Consider the following 11,498-nt stretch of genomic DNA (forward strand, 5'->3'; position numbering starts at 1 on the left):
AAGGGATGTCAACTCTTGCCTGGTGGTTCAGGAAACATTGTTTCTCCTCTAACCTCTACCTTGGCTACCATTTTCACCTGCCTTTGAAGGAAGCCTACAGTATTCGTTGTCTCTTTCTCTTGGCTATTCATCCTTCTAGAGCTTTCCTTTTGGCTTCTAAACTTACTTTCTCATACTTAAAATGATGCTTCATTAAAACCATTAACCTATGTATTTCCATTTCTTTCATAGCTGTATTAGTTGGTTTCCCCACTGGTAGAAAGAAATGCCTGAGACTGGGTAATGTATAAAGAGAAGAGGTTTAATTGACACACCATTTTGCATGGCTGGGGGAACCTCAGGAAATTTAGAATCATGGCAGAAGGGGAAGCGGGCACGTCTTATATGGCAGCAGACTAGAGGTGAAGTGCGAGCATAGGAAAAACTGCCTTGTATAAAACCATCAGATTTCGTGAGACTTACTATCACGAGATAAGCATGTGGGAAACTGCCCCCCACCCCAAATCCAATCACCTCCCACCAAGCTCCTCCCTTGACACATGAGGATTACAATTTAAGATGAGATTTGGGTGCAGGCACAGAGCCCAATCTTATCAACAGCCATATGAGAAGTCTTCAAAAAGTCCATGGAAAATGTGTATTATCAAGAAACTGTGCATGGATTGCAAAATCTTTCGGCACCAAAATAAGCGGGTACTAACTCGTTAAAAAATATCTCGACAGGATCTACCTTGCGGCATTAAAAAGGAGAAGTCATCCATTTGAAAAGAGCCCCTATCAGAGCAAAATGGATTCTGCTAAAATTGAAGAAAGAACAAACATAAAATTTAAGATGAAGCTTGGGTAGAAGAACGGTAAAATGACTGATGCTTTACCCAAAGTTTATGAGGACAATGCCCCTAAAGAAATCAGCAGTTTACAAATGGATAACTTGTAAGAAGGGACAAGACGATGTTGAAGATGAAGCCTGCAGCAGCAGGTTATCCACATCAATTTGCAAAGAAAAAAATTAATCCTGTTTGTGCTCTAACTGGAAAGCTTTGGCCAGACGTGGTGGCACCCCTGTAATCCCAGCATTCTGGGAGGCCAAGGTGGGCAGATCACTTGTGGTCAGGAGTGATCACCAGCCTGGCCAACAAGGTGAAACCCCATACCTAAGAAAAATACAAAAATTAGTTGGGCGCAGTGCAGGGTGCCTGTAATCCCAGCTACTCGGGAGGCTGAGGCAGAAGAGTCATTGGACCTGGAGGCGGAGGTTGCAGTGAGCCAAGATCATGCCACTGGCCTGCAGCCTGGGTGACAGAGTCAGACTCTGTCTCAAAAAAAAAAAAAAGAAAAAGAAAAGGACCAACAATTAATGGCAGAAACAACAGCCAACACCATATACATTTCAATTGGTTCAGCTTACACAATTCTGACTAAAAAATTAAAAGTTGAGCAAACTTTCCACTTGATGGGTGCCAAAACCAGATCAGCTGCAGACAAGAACATAGATTTCAATGGAAATTTTAAACAAGTGAGATCTATTAGGTTGCTGCATATTAATTGTGGTTTATGCCATGGAATGTCAAAAGCCGCAATTATGTTGGCACCAACCAATAGATCATGAAGCATCTATTTGGAAAGTGTAATAGGAGGTAAAACATGGCTTTCTCAGTATGACTCTGAAGACAAAGCACAATCAAAATAATGGCTCCGAAGAGGTGGAAGTGGTCCAGTCAAAGTAAAGGTCATGGCAACAGTTTTGTGAGCTGCTTGAGGAACTTTCCTTGTTGACTTTCTGGAGGGCCGAAGAAAAGTAACACCTGCTTATTATGAGAGTGTTCTGAGAAAGCCAAAGCTTTAGTAGCAAAATGCACAGGAAAGCTTCACCAGAGAGTCCTTTTCCACCACGGCAATGCTTCTGCTCGTGCCTCTCACCAAACAAGGGCAATTTTGAGAGTTTCAATGGGAAACCATTAGGCATCCACTTTACATTTGGGATTTAGCTCCCTCTGACTCCTTTTTGTTTCCTAATCTTAAAAAGTCTGTAAAGGGCACGCATTTCTCTTCAGCTAATAATGTAAAAAAGATTTCATTGATGTGGTTAAATTCCCAGGACCTCCACTTCTTAGGGCATGGATGAAATGGCTAGTATGTAATTGTGAGCAAGAGACAAAAGTAAATAAATAAATAAATGGGAAGTATCATTGCTTACAGAAGTGTCTTGACCTTGGTGGATCTTATGAGAAGTTTACATTTTTTTCTTTTATTTCTATTTTCCAGAAACTTTCCTTTTGTTTTCCTTTTTTTTTTTTTTGGAGATGGAGTCTTGCTCTATTGCCTAGGCAGAAGTGCAGTGGCACAATCTCGGCTCACTCAACTTCCACCTGCCGGGTTCAAGCGATTCTTCTGCCTCAGTCTCCCGAGTAGCTCGGATTACAGTCCCTTGCCACCGTGCCTGGCTAATTTTTGTATTTTTAGTAGAGACGGGGTTTTGCCATGTTAGCGAGGCTGGTCTCAAACCCCTGACCTCAAGTGAAGTGTCCACCTTGGCCTCCCAAAGTGCGCCACCATGCTCGGCCTTTTTTTTTTTTTTTTTTTGCCGGGCGGGGCGGGGGTGGTGGTGAGGCTTGCTCTGTCGCCTAGGCAGGAGTGCAGTGGTGTGATCTCTGTTCACTGCAACCTCCGCCTCCTGGGTTCATGCCATTCTGCTGCCTGAGCCTCCTGAGAAATTTGGACTACAGGTGCATGCCACCACGCCTGGCTAAATTTTGTTTTGTTTTGGTTTGGTTTTTGGTAGAGATGGGGTGTTGTCATATTGGCCAGGCTGGTCTCGAACTCCTGAACTCAGGTGATCCATCTGCCTCAGCCTCCTAAAGTGTTGGGATTACAGGTGGAAGCCACCGTGCTTGGCCTCTGTTCTTTTAAAAATCCATATAAGGCTGGACATGGTGGCTCAAGAAGGGCTGGCAGGATGAATGAAAATCAAGCAAAAGCTCAAGGATGTTGTCTAAACATTTTGTTCTTATGGGACCAGAATAGTTGATGTGGTTTGGATATTTGCCCCCACCCAAATCTCATGGAAATATAATCCCCAGTGTTGTAGGTGGGGCCTGGTGGGGTGTTGGGGTTATGGGGCGGATCCCTCATGGCTTGGTGCTGTCCTCTCCATAGTGAGTTCTTACAGATCAGGTTGTTGTAAAGTGTGGTACCTTCTCCCTGCACTCACTCCCTTTCTCACTCTGTGATGTGGGATGCCTGCTCCTGCTTCACCTTCTACCATGAGTAAAAGCTCCTTGAGGTCTCTCAAAAGATGAGGAATGTCAGACGTTTTGCTTGTATAGCCTGCAGAACTGTGAGCCAATTAAACCTCTTTTCTCATATATTACCCAGTCTCAGGTATTTCATAATAGCAATGCAAGAACGACCTAATATAGGAGTGAACCATGAACTGATCATTCCCTGGTGGACAAAACAAAGGCATGCTAGTGAAGGCAGAAACTAATATCATTCATCTGCTTTCCAAACTCCAAAGAGGTTAATTCAGTATCAAAAATTTCTCAAAACTCACAGCTATTTAGTACTCACTACACTTAGCCTCATACTTGAATGCTGTTACTATTGTTTTTTTTTTTTTGAGATGGAGTCTTCCTCTGTTGCCCAGGATGGAGTGCAGTGGCATAATTTTGGCTCACTGCAACCTCTGCCTCCTGGGTTCAAGCAATTCTCCTGCCTAAGCCTCCTGAGTAGCTGGGACTACAGGCGCGCACCAACATGCCTGGCTATTTTTTTGTACTTTTGTAGAGATGGGGTTTCACCATATTGGCCAGGCTGGTTTCGAACTCCTGACCTTGTGATCCACCTGCTTTGGCCTCCCAAAGTGTTGGGATAACAGGCGTGAGCCACTGTGCACGGCCAAATGCTGTTACTATTTATTGACATTAAAACAAAACAAGCTGAGACTAAAAGGTGCCATTTAACAGCAACAGACATTGGTGCAGTTTCCTTCCTGGAGAGGGTATGCACTCAGATCATGAGCCCTGAGATAAAACAAACTGGATTGTCAACAGTCAAACAAGGACTACATTTCACCTCTTAATAGAAAAAATGCTGAAGATAAAATGAGATATTTCACAATATTTTTATCCTAAGCTCATGTAAGCAAACAAAAAACTAAAACAAATCCTGAAACTTTAGGACATTGGATACAGAAGTACCATGACTATTTAAATGTTTGTATCAGGCAGGCGCGGTGGCTCACGCCTGTAATCCCAGAACTTTGGGAGGCCGAGGCGGGCAGATCACCTAAGGTCAGGAGTTTGAGACCAGACTGGCCAACATGGTGAAACCCCATCTCTACTAAAAATACAAAAATTATCTGGGCATGGTGGCAGGTGCCTGTAATCCCAGTTACTCGGGATACTGAGACAGGAGAATCGCTTGAACCCAGGAGGTGGAGGTTGCAGTGAGCCGAGATTGCGCCACTGCACTCCAGCCTGGGTGACAACAGTGAAACTCCGTCTCAATATATAAGTAAATGAATGAATGTTTGCATCAACAAAAATTTGTTCTATCCTTCACCGTACTTGTACTACAACGACATGCTTGTTGCTTCTACACTAAAGAAAGTCAACAGTTATCATTAACAGTGCAATAGAACAAGATCGGAACGAGGCTTCAAAGCGACTCTACTCCACCCAAATTTAGAAAATTCAATTCAGGATGAACAACAGCTTTTGATTTTAGAACCAGCTCTTACTTTTCTCTCGTGTCATATGTGATGAAGTCCTCACTTGACATTTCTCTCCTGTAAATTGCAACGCATGTCCTCGCCATCACCTTTTTCTGACACTTTAAAACTAAATTGTAGACCGGCCGGGTTCAGTGGCTCATGCCTGTAATCCCAGCACTTTGGGAGGCCGAGGTGGGCAGATCACCTGAGGTTGGGTGTCCGAGACTAGCCTGACCAACATGGAGAAACCCCGTCTCTACTAAAAATACAAAATTAGCCGGTGTGGTGGCGCATGCCTGTAATCCCAGCTACTCAGGGGGCTGAGGCAGGAGAATTGCTTGAACCCAGGAGGCAGAGGTTGCAGTGAGCTGAGATCATGCCACCTGGGCAACAAGAGTGAAACTCTGTCTCAAATAAATAAATAAATAAATAAATTGTAAAATTGCAAAAACAATGAAATAGTACTTCCAATTCTGAACCTCTGATCAGATTCCCGCTTTGACACAAAACTTACTTCTCTGCAGTGTACCCCACCAGCACAGCAGCCCCCTTTATCTCTATTCCTTTGCCCTCTGGATTGCCTAACGTGCTCTTTGGCTGCCTAGACAGTCAGGACACCTAAGGCCATCTGGACTTATCACTCTTCTCCTCCTTCTTTTCTAAGATTAATACCACTTTCCTGGTTTCTTTCTACTGCTGAATCTCTAGACTTGTCAACAGGGTGCCAGAGTCGACCTCGGCCTCGAGCTCCTTGATGGTAACGCTGCATCCATGGACAATCCTGAAGTACAATGAAATATGTTACTGTTACAACAATGCTACTAAGCTTTTACATGAGATTTTTAGGTTATACCTTATATATTAATATATACTAAAGCCCAGTCATTTAAGACCAAATATATGAGGGCTTTAAGACCAAATATATGAGGGCATGGTAAATGACAACTTGCCCACTTCCTCTCTCCATCTCCAAAGAAAAGCAACCATTTCATAATTATTATTTTATATGCCTGGTTAAATTTATTTTCTTTGGAGACAGGGTCTCACTGTGTCAGCCAGGCTGCAGTGCAAGTGGCATGATCCAGCCTCGACATTCCAGACTCAAGGAATCCTACCACCTCAGCTCCCTAGTAGCTGGGATCGCAGGCCCGTGCTACCACATTGGGTTAAGTTTTTAAATTTTAGCAGAGACGGGGTTGCCCTATGTTGCCCAGGCTGTTCTAGAACTCCTAAAGTTAAATGATCCTCCTACCGTGGCCTCCCAAATGCTAGGGTTACCTGCAGGAGCCATCACGCCTGGCCCATTTCTTTTCTTTTTTTCCTTTTTTTTTTTTTTTGTCTGAGACAGAGTCTTGCTCTGTCGCCCAGACTGGAGTACAGTGGTGTGATCTCAGCTCACTGCAACTTCTGCCTCCCCAGTTCAAGTGATTCTCCTGCCTCAGTCTCCCAAGTAGCTGGGACTATAGGCATGCGCGAACATGCCCAGCTAATTTTTGTATTTTTAGTTGAGACAGGGTTTTACCATGTTTTTCAGGCTGATCTCACACTCCTGACAAGTGATCTGCTCGCATTGACCTCCCAAAGTGCTGGGATTATAGGCATGAGCCACCAACACTGGCCCCAGGCTTGTCTTGAACTCCTGGCCTCAAAGTGATCCTCTCGCCTTGGCTTCCCAAAGTGCTAGGATTACAAGCATGAGCTACGGTGCCTGGCCTATAGTTATTAAGGACATGAAATTATGCTTTATGAGGAAGTGGTCCTCACCCCCACTGCCTACAACACAAGAAAGGAGAGGAAGGGAGCAAACTAGAAGAAGAAAGGTGGTATTGGGGGAAAGGATATCAATTAAAGATGGATTTTAAAAATTGCTTAGCAGGAGGGAGGGCCCTCCTGTGGTTTCACCAGTTGATCTGGCTGAGGGATTTTCTCCAGCGACACTTGCAGCTTAGGGGCAAGAGGCTCCCACAACACCCTGTGCTACCGCGACCCTTCTGACATTATGCATCATGATCTGATTATTGCTGTTTTCCTCTTGCCAATACTGAACCATGAGTTCAACACAGACAAGGACTTATTTTAATCCTTGACCCCAGGGCCTGGCACACAGTCAGTGATTGGTACATGTTTGCTAAATGAATGAGCAAATGGCAGAAATTGAAGAGGGTGGGGTGGGGACGGGTGGTTTATCCAGAGCTGGACAGGCAAGGCAAGTAGAACAGAAGAGGGAGGTGCTGACATAAAAACGGCCTTGAGATGGCTGGCAACAGGCTAGACAAAGAGGCAAGGGATGTCAACTCATGCCTGTTGGTTCAGGAGAATTGCTTCTCTTAAGGCCAACTCCTCTATCCTCTACCTTGGCTTCCATTTACACCTGCCTTTGCAAGAAGCCTACAGTATTTGTTGTCTCTTTCTCTTGGGTATTCATCCTTCTAGAGCTTTCCTTTTGGCTTCTAAACATACTTTCTCATATTTAAAATAATGTTTCATTTACACCATTAACCTATGTATCTCCATTTCTTTTTTTTTTTTTTTTTTGAGACGGAGTCTTGCTCTGTTGCCCAGGCTGAAGTGCAATAGCAAGATCTCTGCTCACTGCAACTGCTGCCTCCTGGGTTCCAGCAATTCTCCTGCCTCAGCCTCTCGAGTAGCTGGGACTACAGGTGTGCACCACCACGCCCGGCTAATTTTTCTATTTTTGGTAGAGACGGGGTTTCACCATGTTGGCCATTCTGGTCTCAAACTCCTGACCTCAGGTGATCCAGCAGCCTTGGCTTACCAAAGTGCTAGGATTACAGGTGTGAGTCACTGCGCCCGGCCGTATCTCCATTTCTTTCACAGCTGTATTAGTCCATTTTCACACTGGTAGAAAGAAATACCCGAGTGTGGATAATTTATAAAGAAAAGAGGTTTAATTGACTCACAGTTCCACATGGCTGGGGGATCCTCAGGAAACTTACAATCATGGCAGAAGGGAAAGCGGGCATGTCTTACATGGCAGCAGACTAGAGGTGAAGTGCGAACATAGGAAAAACTGCCTTGTATAAAACCATCAGATCTTGTGAGACTTACTATCACGAGATCAGCATGTGGGAGACTGCCCCCATAATCCAAGTTCCTCCCTAGACACATGAGGATTACAATTCAAGATGAGATTTGGGTGGGTATACACAGCCAAACTATATCAACAGCCATATCAGAAGTCTTAAAAAGTCCATGGAAATTGTGTATTATGAAAAACTATGCATGGATTTCAAAATCTTTTTGCACCAAAATGAACTGGTACTAACTCATTATAAAATACCTCAACAGGATCTAGTTTGAGGCATTAAGAAAGGAGAAGTCATCAGTTTGAAAAGAGCCCCTATCACAGCAAAATGAATTCTGCTAAAATTGAAGCAAGAACAAACATCAAATTTAGGGTGAAGCTTGGGTGGAAGAATGGTAAAATCACTGATGCTTTACCAAAAGTTTATGGGGACAATGCACCTAAAAAAATCAGCAGTTTACAAATGGATAACTTGTAACAAGGGAAAAGATGACATTAAAGATGAAGGCTGCAGCAGCAGGACATCCACATCAATTTGCAAGGAAAGAAATTAATCCTCTTTGTGCCCTAACTGAGAAGAGTCAGTCAGGTGTGGTGGCTCATGCCTGTAATACCAGCACTCTGGGAGGTCAAGGCAAGTGGATCACTTGAGGTCCAGAGTTTGAGACCAGCCTGGCCAACCTGGTGAAATCCCTTCTCTACTAAAAAAATACAAAAATTAGCCATGTGTGGTGGCGCACGCCTATAGTCCCAGCTACTCGGGAGGCTGAGGCAGGAGAATCGTTTGTGCCCGGGAGGCGGAGCTTGCAGTGAGCCGAGATTGTGCCACTGCACTCCAGCCTGGGTAACAGAGTGAGACTCTGTCTCAAAAAAAGAAAAGGACCAACAATTAACAGCAGAAACACGGCCAGATGCGGTGGCTCACACTTGTATTCCCAGCACTTTGGGAGGCCGAGGTGGGTGGAACAACTGAGGTCAGGAGTTTGAGACCAGCCTCGCCAACATGGTGAAACCCTGTCTCTACTGAAAATACAAAAACTAGCCGGGCCTGGTGGTGCGTGCCTATAATCCCAGGTACTACGGGATGCTGAGGCAGGAGAATAGCTTGAATCCGGGAGGCAGAGGTTGCAGTGAGTTGAGATTGCCCCACTGCACTCTAGCCTGGGCAACAGGGCGAGACCTCGTCTCAAAAAGAAAAAAAATAAACAGCAGAAACAACAGCCAACAACGACATCTCTATTGGTTCAGCTTACACAATTCTGACTGAAAAATTAAAAGTTGAGCAAACTTTCCACTTGATGGGTGCCAAAACCAGATCAGCTGCAGACAAGAACAGAGATTTCAATGGAAATTGTAAACAAGTAGGATCTATTAGGTTGCTGCAAAATTAATTATTGTTTTTGCCATTGAAAGGAATGTCAAAAACAGCAATGACTTTTGCTCCAACCAATAGATCATGAAGCATCTACTGGGAAAGTGTAACAGGAAGTGATATGTGGCTTTCCCAGTATGACTCTGAAGACAAAGCACTATCAAAGCAATGACTCTGAAGAGGTGAAAGTGATCCAGTCAAAGTGAAATGGACTAGCCAAGAGCAAAGGTCATGGCAATAGCTTTTTGAGCTGCTTGAGGAATTTTGCTTGTTGACTTTCTGGAGGGCCAGAAAATAATAACATCTGCTTATTATGAGAGTGTCTTGAGAAAGTTAGCTAACTCTTTAGCAGAAAAATGCCCAGGAAAGTTTCACCAGAGAGTCCTTTTCTACCACGGCAATGCTCCTGCTTATGCCTCTCATCAAACAAGAGCAATTTTGAGAGTTTCCATGGAAAACCATTAGGCATCCACCTCACAGTCAGGATTTAGTACCCTCTGACTTCTTTTTGTTTCCTCATCTTAAAAAATCTGTAAAGGGCAACCATTTCTCTTCAGTAAATAATGTAAAAAAGATCGCATTGATGTGGTTAAATTACCACGATCTCCAATTCCTTGGGGATGGATGAAATGGCTAGTATCTAGGTGCTGCGAGCAAGAGACAAAAATAAATATATAAATAAATGGCTAGTATCACTGCTTACAAAGTGTCTTGACCTTGGTGGAGCTTATGAGAAATATATATACACACAAACACACACCCATATATATATATTTTCGAGACGGACTCTCACTCTGTCACCTAGACTGGAGTGCAGTGGCTGGGTTCAAGCGATTCTCCTGCCTCAGCCTCCTGAGTAGCTGGGACTACAGGTGTGCCACCACGCCCAGCTAATTTTTGTGTTTTTAATAGAGACGGGGTTTCACCATGTTGGCCAGAATAGTCTCGGTCTTTTGACCTTGTGATCCGCATGCCTCGGCCTCCCAAAATGCTGGGATTGTAGGCGCGAGCCACCGCGCCCGGCTTTTTATTTCTACTTTCCATACGCTCTTGGGTTTTTTTTCCTCTTTATTTTTTTGAGATGGAGTCTCACAGTGTCACCCAGGCTGGAGTGCAGCAGTGCGATCTGAGCTCACTGCAACCTTCACCTCCCGGGTTCAAGCAATTCTCCCACCTCAGCCTCCCGAGTAGCTGCTATTACAGGCACCCACCATCATGCTCAGCTAATTTTGTTTTTTTATTTTTGTAGAGATGAGGTTTCACCATGTTGGCCAGGTTGGTCTGGAACTCCTGACCTCAGATGATCCGCCTGCCTCAGCCTCCCAAAGTTCTGGTGTTACAGGCGTGACACCATGCCTGACTTTTTTTTTTTTTTTTTAATTTATGAAGTATTTATTGATCATTCTTGGGTGTTCCTCGGAGAGGAGGATATGGCAGGGTCATAGGATAATAGTGGAGAGAAGGTCAGGAGATAAACACATGAACAAAGGTCTCCGGTTTTCCTAGGCAGAGGACCCTGCGGCCTTCTGTAGTGTTTGTGTCCCTGGGTACTTGAGATTAGGGAGTGGTGATGACTCTTAAAGAGCATGCTGCCTTCAAGCATCTGTTTAACAAAGCACATCTTGCACCGCCCTTAATCCATTGAACCCTGAGTTGACACAGCACATGTTTCAGAGAGCACGGGGCTGGGGGAAAGGCCATAGATCAACAGCATCCCAAGGCAGAAGAATTTCTCCTAGTCAGAACAAAATGGAGTCTCCTATGCCCACCTCTTTCTACACAGACACAGCAACCATCTGATCTCTCCTTCCTTTCCCCACACTTCCCCGCCTTCTTTTCAACAAAACCGCCATCGTCCTCATGGCCCGCTCCCGATGGTCGCTGTCTCTTCGGAGCTCTTGCGTACACCTCCCAGACAGGGCGGCTGGGCAGAGGCGCTCCTCATCTCCCAGATAGGGCGGCCGGGCAGAGGCACTCCTCACTTCCCAGACAGGGCGGCCGGGCAGAGGCGCTCCTCACTTCCTCCCAGACGGGGTGGCAGCCAGGCAGAGGTGCTCCTCACCTCCCAGACGGGGCGGCCGGGCAGAGGCGCTCCTCACTTCCCAGAGGGGGCAGCCGGGCAGAGGCGCTCCTCACTTCCCAGATGGGGCGGCCGGGCAGAGATGCTCCTCACTTCCTCCCAGACGGGGTGGCAGCCAGGCAGAGGCGCTCCTCACCTCCCAGACAGGGCGGCCGGGCAGAGGCGCTCCTCACCTCCCAGACGGGGTGGCCAGGCAGAGGCACTCCTCACTTCCCAGACGGGGTGGTGGCTGGGCAGAGGCGCTCCTCACTTCCCAGATGGGGCAGCCAGGCAGAGATGCTCCTCA

At 45.5% G+C, this 11,498-nt stretch overlaps 1 long non-coding RNA gene across 1 annotated transcript in view; it reads left to right on the forward strand.

Moving 5' to 3' along the window:
- Positions 1-2,010, forward strand: part of LOC134760898 (uncharacterized) — a 34,793-nt gene extending 32,783 nt beyond the window's left edge. The window contains exon 2 of the long non-coding RNA XR_010138963.1: positions 724-2,010. This is a non-coding gene — a long non-coding RNA (uncharacterized LOC134760898). The remainder of the gene's footprint in view (positions 1-723) is intronic.
- The last annotated feature ends 9,488 nt before the right edge of the window (positions 2,011-11,498 follow it).

This window comes from Pongo abelii, chromosome X (assembly GCF_028885655.2).
Source record: "Pongo abelii isolate AG06213 chromosome X, NHGRI_mPonAbe1-v2.0_pri, whole genome shotgun sequence".
In the NCBI taxonomy this organism is placed as follows: Eukaryota; Metazoa; Chordata; class Mammalia; order Primates; family Hominidae; genus Pongo; species Pongo abelii.